Genomic DNA, 18,195 nt, shown 5'->3' with positions numbered 1-18,195 from the left:
TGAACAAGGAGATTAGATCAGAGTTATTTTTTAAAAAGGAAGAAGAGAATATAGATGTGAGGTATATCATTGACTCTACTCTGAAAAAAAAGATAAATAATAGGGTAAATGGGTTGATCACTGAATCTACTCTAAAAAGAAAAAGAGGAAGATATAAAAATGACAAAAGGTAGATTATTGAATACATTATGAAAAGAAAAACAGGAGAATATGGATATGATCAGATAAAAAGGTCAATTACTGAATCTACTTTTAAAAGAGAATTACTTGTTTTAAATAGAATAAGTAATAAAAAAATTTGTCTAAGTTTATCAAATGTTATTGGACTGGACATTGTTAATATATATTTATATTAATATTATATTTATATTATATATAATGGAGTTTTTATCTGAATCTGTCAAATGTTAGTGGACTAGACATTGTTAATGCAATTCTAGACTATATACATTGTATATACTTATTGGATAGTTTTTCTTGTATTACTTATAAGCTTTTTTTAAAAATTTTAGACAAAAAAATGGGAAATGTGGTGATATTGTGCTCCCCAAAATATTGTGTGATCCTAATAAACTTATCTGGGATCAGAGAAAAGAACAGCCACTAGATACAGAGGCTAGAAAATGGTGGCATTTACACCTTTAATCCTAGCATTCCAGACTCAGAAATCCCTCTGGATCTTTGTGAGTTCAAGACCACATTGGAAATAGCCAGGCATGGTGACTCACACATTTAACCCCAGAAAGTGATCCTTTAACCCCTGGGAGTGATGGCAGAAAGCAGAAAGGTATGTAAGGCATGAAGACCAGAAACTAGAAGCGTTTGGCTGGTTAAGCTTTCAGGCTTTTGAGCAGCACAGTTCAGCTGAGATCCATTTGGATGAGGACTCAGAAGCTTCCAGTCTGAGGAAACAGTATCAGCTGAGGAACTGGCAAGGTGAGGTGGCTGTGGCTTGTTCTGTCTCTCTGATCTTCCAGCATTCACCCCAATACCTGGCCCAGATTTTTATTTATTAATAAGAACTTTTAAGATTCTTGCTACAGAGTTTCTCCCCATTTAAATTGATATTGGCTGTCAGCTTGCTGTAAATTGCCTTTATTATGTTTAGGTATGTTCTTTTTATTCCTGTTCTCTCCAAGACCTTTATCATAAATTGGTGTTGGATTTAGTCAAGGGCTTTTTCAGCATCTAATGAGATAATTATGTGGTTTCTTTTTCTTTCAGTTTGTTTATATAGTGGATTACATTTATAGATTTTCATATGTTGAACCATTCCTGAAACTCTGGAATGAAGCATACTTGATAATGGTAGATAACTTTTCTGATTTGTTCTTGGATTCTGCATGCCAGTATTTTATTGGTTATTTTTGCATCAATATTCATGAGAAAGATTGATCTGTATTTCTCTTCTTGGATGCATCTTTGGGTGGTTTTGTATTTGAGTTACTATAGCCTTTGTAAAAGGGTTTTTACTCCTGTTTCTATTGTGTGGAACAACTTAAGGAGTATTGGTGTTAACTCTTCTTTGAAATTCTAGGAGAATTTTACCCTGAAAACATTTGGCCCTGGGCTTTTTCTTTTTATTCGGAATTGGCATAAAACTACACAAATGCATGAATGGAATTGAACTGAAGACCCTCACAATAATCCAAACACCTATAACATCTGATTTTTTTATTAAGAACCAAAATTATACAATGGAAAAAGAAAGAATCTTCAACAAATGGTGCTAGCATAAATGGATGTGGACAAGTAGCAGAATATAAACATATCCATATCTATCATCATGCACAAAACTCAAGTACAGTGGATTAAATACCTCCACACAAATCCAGCTACATTGAATCTGGTCGAAGAGAAAATGGGAAGCATCCTGAAACTCATTGGCACAGGAGACCACTTCCTAAATATAATACCAGTAGCACAAACACTGAGAGCAATAGTTGATAAATAGGACCTCCTGAAGCTGAGAAGCTTCTGTAAGGCAAAGGACATGGAAAATATGACCAACCACCAGCCCACAAAGACCATATGTTTCTCCATTTCTATGTGAAATCAACCTTTTTATAGACTTACAGAGTATAATGTGGATCCAGGCATAAATAAGCATTCCTATTCTAAAAATATAAGTAATATATATAATTTTTCAGAGCAAAAAAAAAAAGATAGCTATATTCTCCATTCTTAACATAGGGCCTACCAAGCAGATACTCAATAAATAATTTTATATGTAATAAACATTACTCAGGTCTTTGATCTTTAGCCTTTTAATCTTTCCCAATCTACTGAAAGTCCTTCTTCCTAATCAGGCATTCTACTATTTCAATTTTTTTTCTTTGTTATTGTTGTTGTTGTTTTCTTATTTTTTTAAACCACTGAGTTTAAATACCTTTGCATGGATAAGCACTAGGTTGGTATTATTTACCAGAAATTGCACAGTTTATCAAGAGCAACACCACTGAAGATAAAGTATCCTCTCACCTAACAAGTCTTTACTGCCATAGTATGTCAGTAAAGCTTCATGAGGGACTTGCCCATGCATGCTGAAATGGTTTGGACCCAATTATGTGTGGGACATTTCTCAGTACCACAAGTGTAGGTACTGGAATACAATGGCTGTGTCATGTTTAAAACATACTGATTTAAAGCACTGAATAAAAAAAAAAACTGTTACCAATCTTCCCAGAGCAGTGTTAGTATTGTAAAAACAGTTACTACAAACTAACAAACTAATAACAAGTGCTTTATTCAATTGCCATATTCTATTTGGTTTTATGACTTCTTTATTTTATGTTATATTCCTTTGAGACATCTTTGATTTGATGAAGGACATACTTTCATTTTGGCCTGTAACTTAATCACTACATAGAGTCAGGCTAGATCTTGAGATCTCAGTTATTGCACATTGGCCTAATTCTATCACATTTCTTTTGCCTGTGTCAATTAATTTTCCTTCCTCACATAATAAATTAATAGTACTTTTCCTTTTCTGCATAGTTAGATATCTTCAGTATGGAGCCCTCCTTTAAAATGAAGTGACTGATTGCCTTGTGACCCACAAATTTTCAAAGTGTATTTGTTCTGATAATATAATCCTCAGATATTTTTTCCTAAGCAAAACATGTGCACAAAAGGGCATTATTAATTTTGTGCATTTACAAACTCTTCATGATTTAAAACGGATGCCATTGCTCCACAAATACATCTAGGCTGTACAGTGACTGATTAAATTCTGTTAAGATTTGCAAAGAAGTACTGTATATAATGGCATTTTATGTTCCTCTGAGAAGGGAATGGTTTTCTAAATCATGCCCCATTGTCGGTAGCATGTTCATCTTCCACACAGAGCACACTGACTGAAAAGAAGATCAAGTCTGCACATTTGAGATATAAATTTTTAAGATTACTGCCTTTGGTCCTATATATCTCTCTTGTACCTGGACCTTTAAATCTTGCACTTTGTATCACTTTTTGCTTTGGAGATTTATTCCTTTTATTCTTTGTTTATTCTGCTGCTGAGTATTGTCTGTCCTGCCGCCTTGCCTTTGCTAGTAATTGATTTAAAAAGTGCAAATAAGGTTTTAAATACAATTATATTGTACCCTTTCAAATTGTGTTACATATTCAATAAAATTAGAAAATCAAGCTTCCAACTATACACACACTTGCCAATGATATAAGTTCTAACAGGTTTTTTTTTATGAGACTCATTACTAATTTTAATTCAAAATTTGAAATTTCATCACAGATTTATAGATTGATTACAGAAGTTGCATGCAAGTATTCTCAAGTTCCTTACATTTTAATTACTAAGAATATGTACATACTTACAATTATCCCAGTAGGAATATCTATTCTTTCTCTTATAAAAAAGTAGTAACTATTGCTAATTGTAATGATATATGCAAGGACAATCAGTACAATATAAAGATGTTTTATTAGTTTTTTTTTGTTATTATAGTCCTAAAACTCTTTCAATGCTATTCAGCTTTCATATACAGTTATTTAATATATAATGACATCAATCATGTAGGTTTCTGAAACTCTTTTTCAAACAGAATGATCCACAATATATTTAACAGAATACAACTCACTAAGAATGGTAAGTCCTAACAAACTTGAAGACACTAATTTTCAGTTTAACATCATGATTTGTGTTTTCAGGTCCTTCCCTTATAGAGGCAACATACGGATGATCATTATGTGTAAAATTTACTACAGCTTTAACATTTATACACTCTGTAGCTTTAAAATAATCTCCAAATATGTTTAACTGTGAAATACTCAGATGCAATACTCTTACCCGCCAGTCCCACAGTTGCTCAGACCCAACCAAAAAAGCACACAGAAACTTACATTGTTTACAAACTGTATGGCTGTGGCAGGCTTCTTGTTATCTACTATTTCTATCTGAAATTAACCCATTTCTGTTAGTCTATACTTTGCCACATGGCTTGTGGTTTACCAGTGTCTTTACATGTTGCTTCTCATGGCAGTGGCTTGCAGTGTCTCCCCAGCCTTCTACTTCCCAGAATTCTCTTCTCTCTTGTCCCGCCTATACTTCCTGCCTGGCCACTGGCCAATCAGAACTTTATTTACACAGAGCAATATCCACAGCACTTCTCCTTTTCTTTTTTTTAAAGGAAGGTTTTAACTTTTACATAGTACAATTACATATAACAAAACAATTATCAAGCAAGAATTACAGTTACAATATTAAAGAAGATATCCTATCTTATATTTATGAGTCTGAGGTTTTATATCTAACGTATCTTTTATCATAACTGAGGAAATTATAACTATCTAGTCTTCAACCACATCAAAGACCTCAGAAGGATATAATATTATCTGAGAACTGGGAGAAGGATGCAAGCAACTTTCGGGAGTCTTGCAGGGTAGACAGAGACAGCTGGCAGCCTGGACAGCCACCTAATGCTCCTTTGTAAAGTTGGGGTATTTGTCTTCAGCCCACAGGGCTAGAGTCTCTCAGGTCACTTCTCTCAGTGTCCTGTAGAATGTCTGGCAGTTTCCTCTGCGAAGCAGGAACTGAAAGGACCATTTTGTTAAGCCAAGTTCAGTGGTCACCTTTCTATGTGTCCTGTATGTCCAGTTGATCGAGCAGTCCAGGCAAGAACAGTTTCTTGCCCAAATGGCTATTTTTTGCCAAGGTGAAGATAAACTCCATATGAAGTGTCTCCAATGCCCATCCTCCTCTCTGAAGTAAATCAGTGTTGCCAGGAGCAGACATGTCTCACTGTCCGGAAAGTCTAAATTTTAAAAATATTTTAAATGCCATATTCTGTAGACCTTTGAAATGTTTGAAGATTACCTGTCTATCTGAAATATATCTATGTATACCTAGAAAACTTAACATGACTATAAGTTTGACTATCATAGAAGACTTATTGATCTGTATTTCTTAATTATCCATTACAATCTAAATGAGTTGCATAAACATAATACCTCAAACGAGAGAATATATATACAGTATAACAAAATTAACTTTAAGTTTGTATCAATAGACTAAAATCTATACTAATGTAAAACATTTTAAACAAGTTGTTGCTCTTTAGAAGTATGTTCCCTAATCTACCCTTTCATTCTATTATATCTATATCATATTCCCCTTTCTTCTCTCATTTATAATCAACCTGCTTTAAAGAAAAATATTGGTTTTTCTCTGTCCCATACCAGAGGGCTCTTCTGATTTGGGACACAAAAATCTCTTAACCTTTTCTTTTAGCAATATGTCTAGGTTTAGAGAAGGAGTGAACCAATTCCATCTCCAAAGCCAGCTTGATAATTTTGGGAAATTGGACGTAGTTTCTCTTACTACTTCCTGCTGGAGGGGGGCGCTGTATCTTATGGGGATACAAAGAAAATTTTAGGATTATAGAGTAGTCCATTAGGGTGAACCTCTGAGCCAGTTGCCTTGAAACCATTTTGGATGTCAGATCATCTGGGCCATGGTGTTATCAGAGACCTTTCAGGTGGTCTTGGCTGATCAAACCTGATGTATCTTAACCTGGAACAAATCCACAGCCTCTGACTTTCTGTGGAAACAAAAGTAGACACTCTTTTCCAAAGCAACATATCCTTATATCCAAATTTTGAAGTCAAGGTACCTTTAAAATTTACATATTTGTTTAACTCAACAGCTTTTATGATCAAATTTTTTTCTGCAGTTAAAAATCCCAAAGACAACATAAACCAGATTCTCTGTGTAATATCCATCTTTGTAAGACTGAAACACCGCTGTGGCTGCTGGCTCCGCCCACCTCAGCTTCCCAACATGGCGGTGGTACAGTTTAACGCCAGCTCTGGGTCTGGAGCCATGTGTACCATCAACTATCAGAAGCAGTTCTATCAAAGCAGCCCATAACCCAGAAACTTTTTTTTTTTAAACTAGCAAAGGCTAAATCTACCACGCAGCAGAGTAAAGCGCCGCTTGTAGACTCCCCATTCCCGCCATACTACAGGTCAGATGCACACGCCAGAAACCCGCCATAGTAGCTCAAACCGGCAGGCTGCGACTAACTTGAGAGAGACAATTAGGAAGCTGTTTTTTAGCTCTGTCTTAGAATCTTTTTTCTCAGGTTTTAGGTGGAAACTCTTTCCAACACGTTGGACGCCATTTGTAGTTAGAGTTTTCCTGCCTGGCCCAGTCAGCACAAATCTCTCTTACCCACCAGTCCCACAGTCGCTCAGACCCAACCAAGAAAGCACACAGAAACTTACATTGTTTACAAACTGTATGGCCATGGCAGGCTGCTTGTTATCTACTTCTTCAGATATTGGTTAAATTATTAAGGCCACTCCACGTAGTTAAAAGGGAGGTTTATTTTGTGGGGTAACTTACAAATGAAGGGGTAGGTTACAGGGTCTGGCAAGGGTATAGCGCAGTCCGGCAGTGTTCTCTTGAGAACTCTGCTCGGTCTACTTCCAGCGTCCAGAGTCTGGGATCCAAGAGAGAGAGCTCTTCCCGATCCTTGGTCTTCTGCTTCCTCCTCTGCCCCGCTTTGTGGGCGTGACCATTACCGAAGCCTCAGTGGGGGCTGGAACTTCCAGGCCAATGCTGGGATGGCTACCCACTACGCATAATCTTTATAATATTGGAGGAAAGGGATTAACTGTGAAACATGGAATTTGATAGAAGAAATTGAGATGAATATTATTTTGGAAGAGCTGAGAAATATAAAGGCCAATAAAATGACAGTTCAAATGAAAAGAATAGAGATATTGTGACTCTGTGCATGCAATTACTTAACTTAATATGTAAAAGAAAGCTAGAACTTAGGAATGTATAATAATCCATGGATCCAGTGAACATGCTACCATAAGGGAGTCATATGTTGACAGTGCTGTGATTAAATGTTCTTCTTAGAGGTTCAGTTGACAAGTTTTAAAACTTAGCCTTTTCATATTGTAAAATTTTTTTCTTATTCTACTTTTTCCATAAGAACACATATTTACTACATATGTGCTCTCTCCCAAATATGAGTGTAGATAATGTGACAGTACTAAGAGGTAGAGGTGAGATGACTACAAGTTCTTAAGCTCTGTAGTTCTCTTTTTTTCCTCCTTTTTTATTTATTATATTTGTGTCTTAATTTTACACATCAGCCATGGGTTCCCCTGTTCTCCCCATTCCTGCCCCCTGTCCCCACGTTTCCCCCAGCCCCTCCCTTCCATTCCCATCTCCTTCAGAGCCAAGACTCCCCTGGGGATTCAATTCAACCTGGTAGATTCAGTCCAGGGAGGTCCATTCCTCTCCTTCCAGGTTGAGCAAAGAGTCCCTGCGTAAGCCCAAGGTTCCAAACAGCCAGCTCATGCACTAAGGATAGGTCTGAGTTCTACTGCCTGGGTCCTCCCAAACAGTTCAAGCTACTCAATTGTCTCACTTATCCAGAGGGCTGGACCTTGGGTGAGATGGATTCCCAATTTTCTAAGGAAGCGCCATAATGATTTCCAAAGTGGCTATACAAGCTTGCATTCCCACCAGCAGTGGAGGAGAGTTCCCCTTGCTCCACATCCTCTCCAGAATAAGCTGTCTTCTGTGTTTTTTATCTTAGCCATTCAGACAGGTGTAAGGTGATACCTCAGAGTCGTTTTGATTTGCATTTCCTGGATAATTAGGGATGTTGAGCAATTCCTTAAATGTCTTTCAGCCATTTGAACTTCCTCTGTGGACAATTCTCTGTTTAGTTCTATAGCCCATTTCTTAATTAGAGTGTTGGGCATTTTGATGTCTAATTTCTTGAGTTCTTTATATATTCTGGATATCAGCCCTCTGTCAGATGTGGGGTTGGTGAAGACCTTTTCCCATTCTGTAGCCTGTCGCTTTGTCTTGTTGACCATGTCCTTGGCTCTACAAAAGCTTCTCAGTTTCACCAGGTCCCATTGATTGATTGTTTCTCTCAGTGTCTTTGCTACTGGTGTTATATTTAGAAAGTTATCTCCGGTTAAGATAATATAATTCTTTTACCATTTTAAAACGTTATCAGGCCTTGAAGGTTCCACTTTGTGGATAGGATTATGACTCCTAAATGATAAAATGAATATATCTGTTCTCCTTTTTTTTTCTACTTCACTCTATGACCGAGGTACTGAATACACCCTGGATATCTGCTTGAATGCACCAACATCTAAAGTGTAAAACACTTTTTTCTTCTTTTTATGAACTACCAAGTGTTGTATCTTCTGGTGTAGCACCACACAATCATGAGTCACAAAAGTAGCAGCCTAATTAATTACTATTTCTCAGTTAGTGTGTCATGTCATTAACATTTCTAACCTCCTGATATGACCTTCCACTCACACCATACAGTAAACTTGTGCAATGTAATAATATGAAACCTTTTTTATGTGTTCATTTTCTTTGAGAGATACATCTGCTGCAAGTCATTCATTACAGTTTAAGTAACCTTCTCAACATAGAGGATGACTCTGTACCTTAGAAGTTATTGCCTGGCATTCAAGCACTACATATTGTCATGTTATAAATGTGCCCCAAGGTTGTAGAGTTTAAAATTCAAATTTCAAATACTCATGAATTGGGTTTTTATTTGACCCTGACCTATATATCTGTGAGTATAATTGTCAAAGTACTTATATCTGAAGTTTAAAAGTAGACAAGGAAATATCAGAAAGCATTAAAAGGAAATATGTTACTTGATGTAACTTTAGTTATAGTTGCTTAATTGTCTTAAAAAAGATATTAAAATATAGAGTGCTTTATCAATAAAGCACATTCAAAGAGCACACCAATTGTACCCATGTGATTCCATTGCATGCAAACCTTATGTCATGACAAGTAGAATAATAAATACCTCAGAAGAGAGATCAGAGAACAAACAAAATTAAAAATGAGGCCAGATAGTAATAAATGCCAAAATCCTTATAGGTGTGAAATGATAATTTGGAGAGTTTAAATGGAGAAATGAACAAGGATACACAGATTGTATAGTAATATATACCATTCATTACTCTGTGAAGGAATTGAAAGATGGTTGAATAATGCAACTAGATAGTCCCTGAGGAGTAGGCAGTCCACAAAGAACAATTAACAGCAAGGATTCGGGAAACAGGGAATTGCTTGACAGGAAGGAGATTTTGTGGGCTTAATGTTTCATATTGTTTTGTTTTGGCATTTCTGTCTTATTTATTTTGTGTTTATTTTGACTTTAGACTTTTTTGAGAAAGAGAGGGGGGGAAGGGAGAGAGGGAGAAAAGAAAGAAGAGAAGAAGAGAGAAGAAGGAAGTGAAGAGGAAGAAAAGGAACATAAAATTTTGAAGTTTCATGAACAGGGAAGAGGGGAGGATCTCAGAGGATTTGAGGAAGGAGAAAACATGATTTAAAAATATATCATTAAAAATTTAAAAAACTCAAAATAAATGAGAAAATACACATTATGTAAATATGAATGTATTTTTCAGCATTCACAAAGCAATATAATATGTCTTATAGCTCAAGTAAGATATGATAAATTTACCATGTCTGAGAAAGTGAAGTGCAGTAGATGGGGAAGATATATGAAAGCTAGTTATGACTCTGAATGGAAGCCTTAGAGAAGGGATTAGTGATGGCCTGAGTTACTGAGTGGAAAGTCTCTGAAACAGAAGCAAGGTTGCTAAGATGCTGATGAAAAAAAATTCAGTTACAGATTCTGAGCTTGAACTGCTGCTTTGCCTTTCAAAGCAGCTGTGAATGAGTGTTCACAGATGAAAAATCAACTTGAGATATAAATTTGTGTGGTGTGCTGAGCCTAACTCTCAGGGGAAGTTTTTATGATGTTCTCTGAGAAGAATAACCAATAAAATCAGCAGAGAGAAAATATTAGACATACTATTTTGCCCTGTGAAAGCCCTCAGCTCTTATTCCAGGGAGACTGAATTACTAAATTGAGCATCACATATGTCAAGAAGATTGGAACTGGCAGGTAGAGAGATTGTTCAGGAGATAAGAGCACGTGCTGTTCTAGTTGTGGATCACAGTTTGGTTTTATCACCTATGGCATATGACCCACAACCACCTGTAATGCCTGCATCAGAGGGCTAAGAAAACCATTCTAGCTTCTGTGGGAACTGTAAAAATATTCATATACTCACTCATACACATATACACATAATTAAAAGGAAATCATAAAGAAAATAATGAAGCTAGGTTTAGGTAAAGGAAGTCACTGAAATAAAAAGAAACAAATCATTATCTCGTTAGTCGATAAAGTACTCTAGACCCAGTCACTAAAATGAAATAATGGAGTAAATACTTATCCACCACCTTTAGTAATTAATTTCAGTAAGGAATATGTATGTTTGATAACCAACTGATTAATTCTAAATGCTACATTTGTGATGACCTATCAAACTTCCTACCACTATCTACAAAATTCGACCCAAGAAATCTCAAGATATAAATTAGAGTTTTCTAGAATCTAAAATTGCGTACTATCAATGGTGTCTTATTGAAGAAAAGGAAAGTCTACATTAATATTCCTTCATTGGAACTTGATGAAAGGCTAAATTTTGTTTTGATGCAAAATAATATCCTTCATTAAATCTTAAAATACCTGGTCATCTAAATGAAAACTGCAAAATAGCAATGTCAGCTGACATCCTAAAGTGAACTGGCAAAGCTCACAGGGCTCCACTCCTGAGTGAGGCAGTACAGGAAATAAATAACTGCTTAGAGAGAGTATCACTAGTCTCTAGGGATAAGCCCCTGATAGGTTATGTAATCCCATGTGCTACATTCTAAATTCCTATACATAAAAGCAACACTGTATCAATTCAGTAGGTTGCCTTTATGTATAAACATGTATATAAATGTGTGCCTGTAACAATGATAATTGAAAAGGTCATGAAATTGAGAGAGAATTGTATCAAGAAGATGGTCATAAAGAATTGAAGTGAATAATGTATTTATGTATAGACTTCTCAAAAATAATAAAATAAGTATTAAATAAAATGAAATTACTTTAACTATTCTAAACACATTACTTTTATCTTCTTTCCAAAATAAATAGCAGAGGAATTTCTCAAAGTGAAAAGAAATGGCACAGAGCCATTTGCAAATGTTCAAGCTTCAGGCAAAATATTTTGTTAAAAATCACAGAAGTCTTCAGTTAAACAATGAGTTCCTCAGTGGACACATTCTTATTTTGGACTAACTTAATTCCATGCATGTCTTAAGATCTTTATTATCACGTGCTCAACATTTGTTTCAAAGGCTGGATTTTATATGTCTAGAAATAATTTATTGACTAAGAGTCAATATCATAAACACCAATTCTACTATGTATTAATATTAAAATAGCAGGCCTGCAAGCTAAGCTATATGTTTCTAGTATATACAGGAATGACTAAAGTGAGGAATGTAAAGTTTAAACACAATTATTCTGCTAGAATAATTGACCTCTCCACATAAAATGGAGGTCTCCATCAGGACCCCCCTTCAGAGGTCAGGGAATCCTGCAGAAGAGAGGAAGGAGAGAGAGTAGGAGGCAGAGGGGATGGAGAACTACACGTGAACATGATCAACCAAATCGAGCAAGCAGGGCTCCCTTGGTCTCACAGAGACTGAAGTGACAAGCACAGTGCCCACATTGGCCTGCACGACGTCCTCTGCCTCTACGTGATGTCTGTTAACTCGGTGTTTTTGCAGGACTCCTAACAGTGGGAGTGGGGGTATTTCTGACTCTTTGGCAGGTTCTTGGGATTCATTTCATTCTCCGCGGTTGCCTTTTCCAGCCTCAATATAAAGGCTTTGCATTGCCTTATTATATCTTTTTCCTCTTTGGCTGTCATCTCTTAGAGACTTGCTCTTTTCTACAGAGGAAATGAAGAGGGAATGGACCTAGGGGAGAGGGCAGGTGTCTGTGGGCAAGCTGGGGGAAGTGGAGGGAGGGGAAACTGTGGCTGGGTTGTATTATATGAGAGATAAATGTACTTTCAATAAAAAATTAAAGTTAGTATAATTAAAAATAGTGATGATAGAATGTAAGTTCTAATAACTGTGAGTTTAAAATACATGATTTAAAAAATTTACAGTGCTATCTCTTTACTATTAATTCAACCATTACTAACTACTCCATTTCTTAATATTCGTTATAAGGTAACATTATAAGAATTGGTATACTGTACTAAAAATGCTGATAGAAATATTGATTCCCCAAACTAATATTCTAAAAAAAATATGATACTTGAATAAAAATATACTAAATGCATGTAGGTTACATAGAAGTGGACACTGTGATGAAACTAAATCTTGTATAGCCATGCAATACATATGTGATTTAAATATTTGAGAGTATTTCAATGTAGAACCTAAAGGAGACTGTGGCAGCTAATACAACATGTGTAGAAGACACTGAGGAAAGTACACATTGCCAATTAAACAAAAATCATCGGGGTTGGGGATTTAGCTCAGTGGTAGAGGCTATATTCATCTGCTGGCCGGTGATGGCACAGGCCTGTAATCCCAGCACTCGGGGGAAAAAAAACAAAAATAAAATAAATAAATAAAAATAATCTACTGTTTCTGCCATCTACAGGGCAAACAACACAGCCAAAGAAGGTCATTGATACAGACTTGCAGTTGATATAACATAGGATGTGTGAGACATTCTGTAAGCACTAGGGTTTTTTTTTTTAATTTTTCTTTATTAAGAAATTTTTTACTCACTCTACATACCACCCACAGATCCCGCTCCTCCCTCCTCCCACCTCCCAGCCCTCTCTCCCAAGCCACCCTGCATCTCCATATCCCCCAAATCAAGATCTCCCATGGGAAGTCAGCAGATCCCAGCACACTGAGCCTAGGCGGGTCCAAGGCCCTGCACACTGCATCAAGGCTGTGCAAAGCATCACACCACAGGCAACAGATTCCCAGAAGCTTACCCATGCACCAGGGACAGATCCCGATCCCCCTTGCCTTGGTGCCCCACAGAAGTTCAAGCCAAACAACCATCTTCCATATCCAGAGGGTCTAGTCCAGTCCCATGGGGGCTCCACAGCCACCGGTCCACAGTTTATGGGCTTCCACTAGTGTGGCTGGTCATCTCTACACATCCTCCCATGATGAGCTCAATGTTCCTCACCTGCAGAATCCCTCTTCACTCTCATCAACTGGATTCCCAGAGCTTAGCCTAGTGCCTGGCAGTAGATCTCTGCATCTGCCTCCATCAGTCACTGGAAAAGGCTCTATGATGACAGCTAGGTTATTCGCTGAATCAGTCACCAGATAGACCAGTCCAGGCACCCTGTGGACCACTGCCAAGAGACCAAGGTGGAGTCATACTTGAAGCATTAGTTTTTTTTGATGAATGCAACAAGAATAAAGAGGGAATTTTATGAGTCAGGCAGTGGTGGCACAACACTTAATCCCAAGACTTAAATCCTAGGATTCAGAGGCAGGAAGATCTCTGTGAATTTGAGGTCATCGAAGTCTAGAGCAAGTGAATCTCTGTCTCAAAAAAAAGAGAGACAATTTTATGGATAGAAGGACAAAATTATATTTTAAGTTTAAAAATAAGTATACAAGTTGCCATCTTAGGTATGTGTGGACATATGCTTGATGGAGAATCATAGTATTAAAAAATGATCATGTAATCAATATGATAAACAATAAAGATCAACAATGAAATTCAGGTGTGGTGATATTTTATTTGTGCTTTGATAAATAAAGCTTGCCTGGAGATTAAGGGGGAAAGGCCAGCCATTTTTAACTAAAGAAGAAGTCAGGCAGTACATGCCCTTAATCCTATCATTTAGCAAGCAGGGCCTTTGTGTGTTCAAGGCCACACTAGATAACAGAGCCAAATATAATGACACAGGCCTTTAATCCCAGTACCAAAAATAGAGACCTGGAGTGACAGAGTTGCATAGGAAGAGGAAGTGATTTAGCTGGGCTAATCTAGCCAATGAGAGGGCAGAACAGTAAGGCAATAAAAGCCTGGGTAGACAGGAGGTAACTCGCATTTGGAAGCTGCAGAGTTGGTAAGGTGAGTTTGGCTGGTGGCGTTCTCTGATCTCTCTAAGGCTTTAGCCCAAATTTCTGGCTCTGTTATTTTTTTTTTAAATTTTATTTTAATAAGGCCGTTTAGCAATTCATCTACATTCAGGGATTAGAAAAACCTCAAAAGGGTCAAAACTGGTAGTGTTTTGAAGATGAGGTTAATATGTTTTGTTGATCACCTAGACACTAGAGAGAAATCTGATTTCTTCCCTTTATTGAGAAACATGTTTTATTTAGTGCTTAATAGAGTCCTAACTTTAAACACTATATTAAATTTAATAAAATGTGTCTTTATAAAGCCCTCTGTTCTTTATACAGAATCCTCTCCTTTTAAAATTTATTTCATTTTTATTTTATATGCATTGGTGTTTTGTCTACCTGTATGTCTATGTGAAAGTGCCAGGTCCTATTAAGTCTTTGTATGGTTATTTTTGAATTGGTTGTTGAGACAGGAAAGTCCACCTACAAGATCTTCTGGATCTGGAGTTACAGACACTTGTGAGCAGGCATGTGAGTGCTGAGAATTGAACCCAGGTCCTTTGGAAATGCAGTCAGTGCTCTTAAACCTTTGAGCCATCTTTTTGCCTGCCCCCCCATTCCCTTTTTAATTGTGTAAAGCAGCACTGTATTTGGAGAAACAAGGTATGAATTTGATAGGAAATAGTATACAGTCTAATCTACATGTCAGATGCTTTGATTTAAAATATCACTGAGATTTCTTGGCCTTGCTGTACCCACCTATTTCATGTTTCCAACAGTGTATTGTGTAATTTAAAAGTGTTATTCTGTACTGTCTTGTTTCTGTCACTATGAAAACTTAGTGAGACTACTTCCACATTGGAACATAGAATTTTCAGTAACCTAAATCTGTGTTTCCAGGCCATATGCAGTCAAATTTGGCCCTACCATAATCTCTCTCTTAACTTTTAAATATAAAATAAAATAGAATGCATCACAGGGGAAACAATACAAACTATAAAGGATTTTTAGATGCTAGTATCTTAGAAACTTTTCTCCACAAAATAGGTTAGCTAACATTTATAAAGTGCTGAAGTTTGCCAATTAGTTTTCTTTGCATTCATTGAACCTCCCCAAAATACTTAACTCAGATAATGTCATTTGCATATGGGAGAACTGTAGTTGGAGAGCTTCTCTCCAGGTGCCACCAAGCCCCTGCGGTTCCATAACCCACAGATAAAATAATCATACAGACATTTATATTACTTAAACTGCTTGGCCATGAGCTCAGGCCTACCATTGTCTAGCTCTTACTCTTATGTTTAGCCCATTTCTATTAATCTATACTTTGCCACATGGCTCGTGGCTTAACAGTACCTTAACATCTTGCCATGGCCACGGCTGGCAGTCAATCACCTCAGCTTTCCTGTTCCCAGTCTTTTGCTCTTCCTTGTCCCGCCTACCTTATCCTTCCTGCCTGGCTACTGGCCAATCAGTACTTTATTTTAACCAATCAGAGCAACACATTTAACATGGAGAACATCCCACAGCACTTCCCCTTTTCTTTTTCTTTTTTTTTAAAGCAAGGTTTTAACTTTTATATAGTAAAATTTTAGAAAATAAAACAATTATCAAGCAAGAATTACAGTTATAATATTAAAGAAGATATCCTATCTATCTTATATTTGTGAGTCTAAGGTTTTATATTTAACTATCTTTTATCATAATTGAGGAAATAGTAACTATCTAGTCTTCAACCATATCAAAGACCTTTAGAAGGATATATTATTACCTGATAACCAGGAGAAGGATGAAAGCAACTTTCAAGAAGTCTTGTAGGGTAGACAGAGACAGCTGGCAACCTAGACAGTCACCTAATGTTCCTTAGTAAAGTTGGGACATTAGTCTTCAGCCCACAGGGCTAGAGACTCTTGGTGACTTCTCTCAGTGTCCTGTAGAATGTCTGGCAGTTTCTTCTGTGAAACAGGAACCTGAAGGATCATTTGTCAAGCAAAGTTTAGTGGTCACCTTTTTATGGGTCCTGCATGTCCAGTCGATCAAGCAGTCCAGGCAAGGACAGTTTCTTGTCCAATGGCTATTTTTGCCAAAGTGAAGATAAGATATGAAGTGTCTTTAATGAACATTCTCCTCTCTGAAGTAAATTGGTGTTTCCAGGAACAGACATTTATCACTGTCCAGAAAGTCTAAATTTTAAAAATATTTTAAATGCCATATTCTGTAGACATTTGAAGTGTTTGAAAATTATGTCTATCTGAAATATCTCTGTGTATACCTAGAAGACTTAACTAACATGGCTATGAGTATGATTATCATAGATGATTAATTATTAATCTATTTTTAATTATCCATTACAATTTTAAATGAGCCATACAAACATAATACCTTAAACAAGAGTAGAAATATACACACAGTATAACAAAATTAACTTTAAGCTTGTATCAATAGACTAAAATCTATAACAATGTAAAATATTTTAAACAAGTTGTTGCTCTTTAGAAGTAAGTTCCTTAATCTACCCTTTCTTCCTATTATATCTATATCATATCCCCTCTTCTTCTTTAGAAAGAGATCACATTTATAATCAACCAGTTTTAAATAAAAATACTGGTTTTTTTTCTGTCCCACACCAGAGGGCTCTTCTGATTTGGGACATAAAATTCTCTTAACCTTTTCTTTTAGCAATATGTCTGGGTTTAGAGAAGGAGTGAGCCAATTCCATCTCCAAAGCCAGCTTGATAATTTTGGGAAATTGGGCGTGGTTTCTCTTACTACTTCCTGCTGGAGGGGGGGGCGCTGTATCTTATAGGGACATAAAGAAAATTTTAGGATTATGGAGTAGTGCCTGAGGCTAAACCTCTGAGCCAGTTGCCTTGAAACCATTCTGGATGTTGGATCATCTGGGCCATGGTGTTATCAGAGACCTTTCAGGTGGTCTTGGCTGATCAAACCTGATGTATCTTAATCTGGAACAAACCCATAGCCTCTGGCTTTCTGTGGAAACATAAGCAGAGGCTCTTTTCCAAAGCAACATATCCTTACATCCAAATTTTGAAGTCAAGGTACCTTTAAAATTTACATATTTGTTTCACTCAATAGCTTTTATGACCAAATCTTTTTCTGCAGTTAAAAATTCCAAAGACAACATGAACCAGATTCTCTGTGTAATATCCATCTTTGTAAGACTGAAACACCACTGTGGCTGCTGGCTCCACCCACCTCAGCTTCCCAAAGCAGTGGTGGTACAGTTTACCACCAGCTCTGGGTCTGGAGCCATGTGTACCATCAACTATCAGAAGTAGTTCTATCAAAGTAGTGCATAGCCCAGAAACTTTTTTTTTTTTTAACTAGTAAAGACTAAATCCACCATGCAGCACAATAAAGTGCCTCTTGTAGATTCTTAATTTCCACTACATTGCAGGTCAGACACACATGCCAGGAACCCACCACAGTAGTTCAAACAGGCAGGCTGTCGCTAACTTGAGAAAGACAACTAGGAAGCTGTTTTTAGCTCTATTTTAGAATCTTTTTTTGTCAGGTTTTAGGTGGAAACTCTTACCCCACATTGGGCACCATTTGTAGTTGGAGAGCTTCTCTCTAGGTGCCACCAAGCCCCTGAGGTCCCATAACCCATCGATAAAATAATCATACAGACACTTACATTATTTAAACTGCTTGGCCATTAGCTCAGGCCTACCATTGTC

This window comes from Onychomys torridus, chromosome 15 (assembly GCF_903995425.1).
Source record: "Onychomys torridus chromosome 15, mOncTor1.1, whole genome shotgun sequence".
Lineage (NCBI taxonomy): Eukaryota > Metazoa > Chordata > Mammalia > Rodentia > Cricetidae > Onychomys > Onychomys torridus.
Note: the sequence above shows the minus strand (reverse complement) of the source record.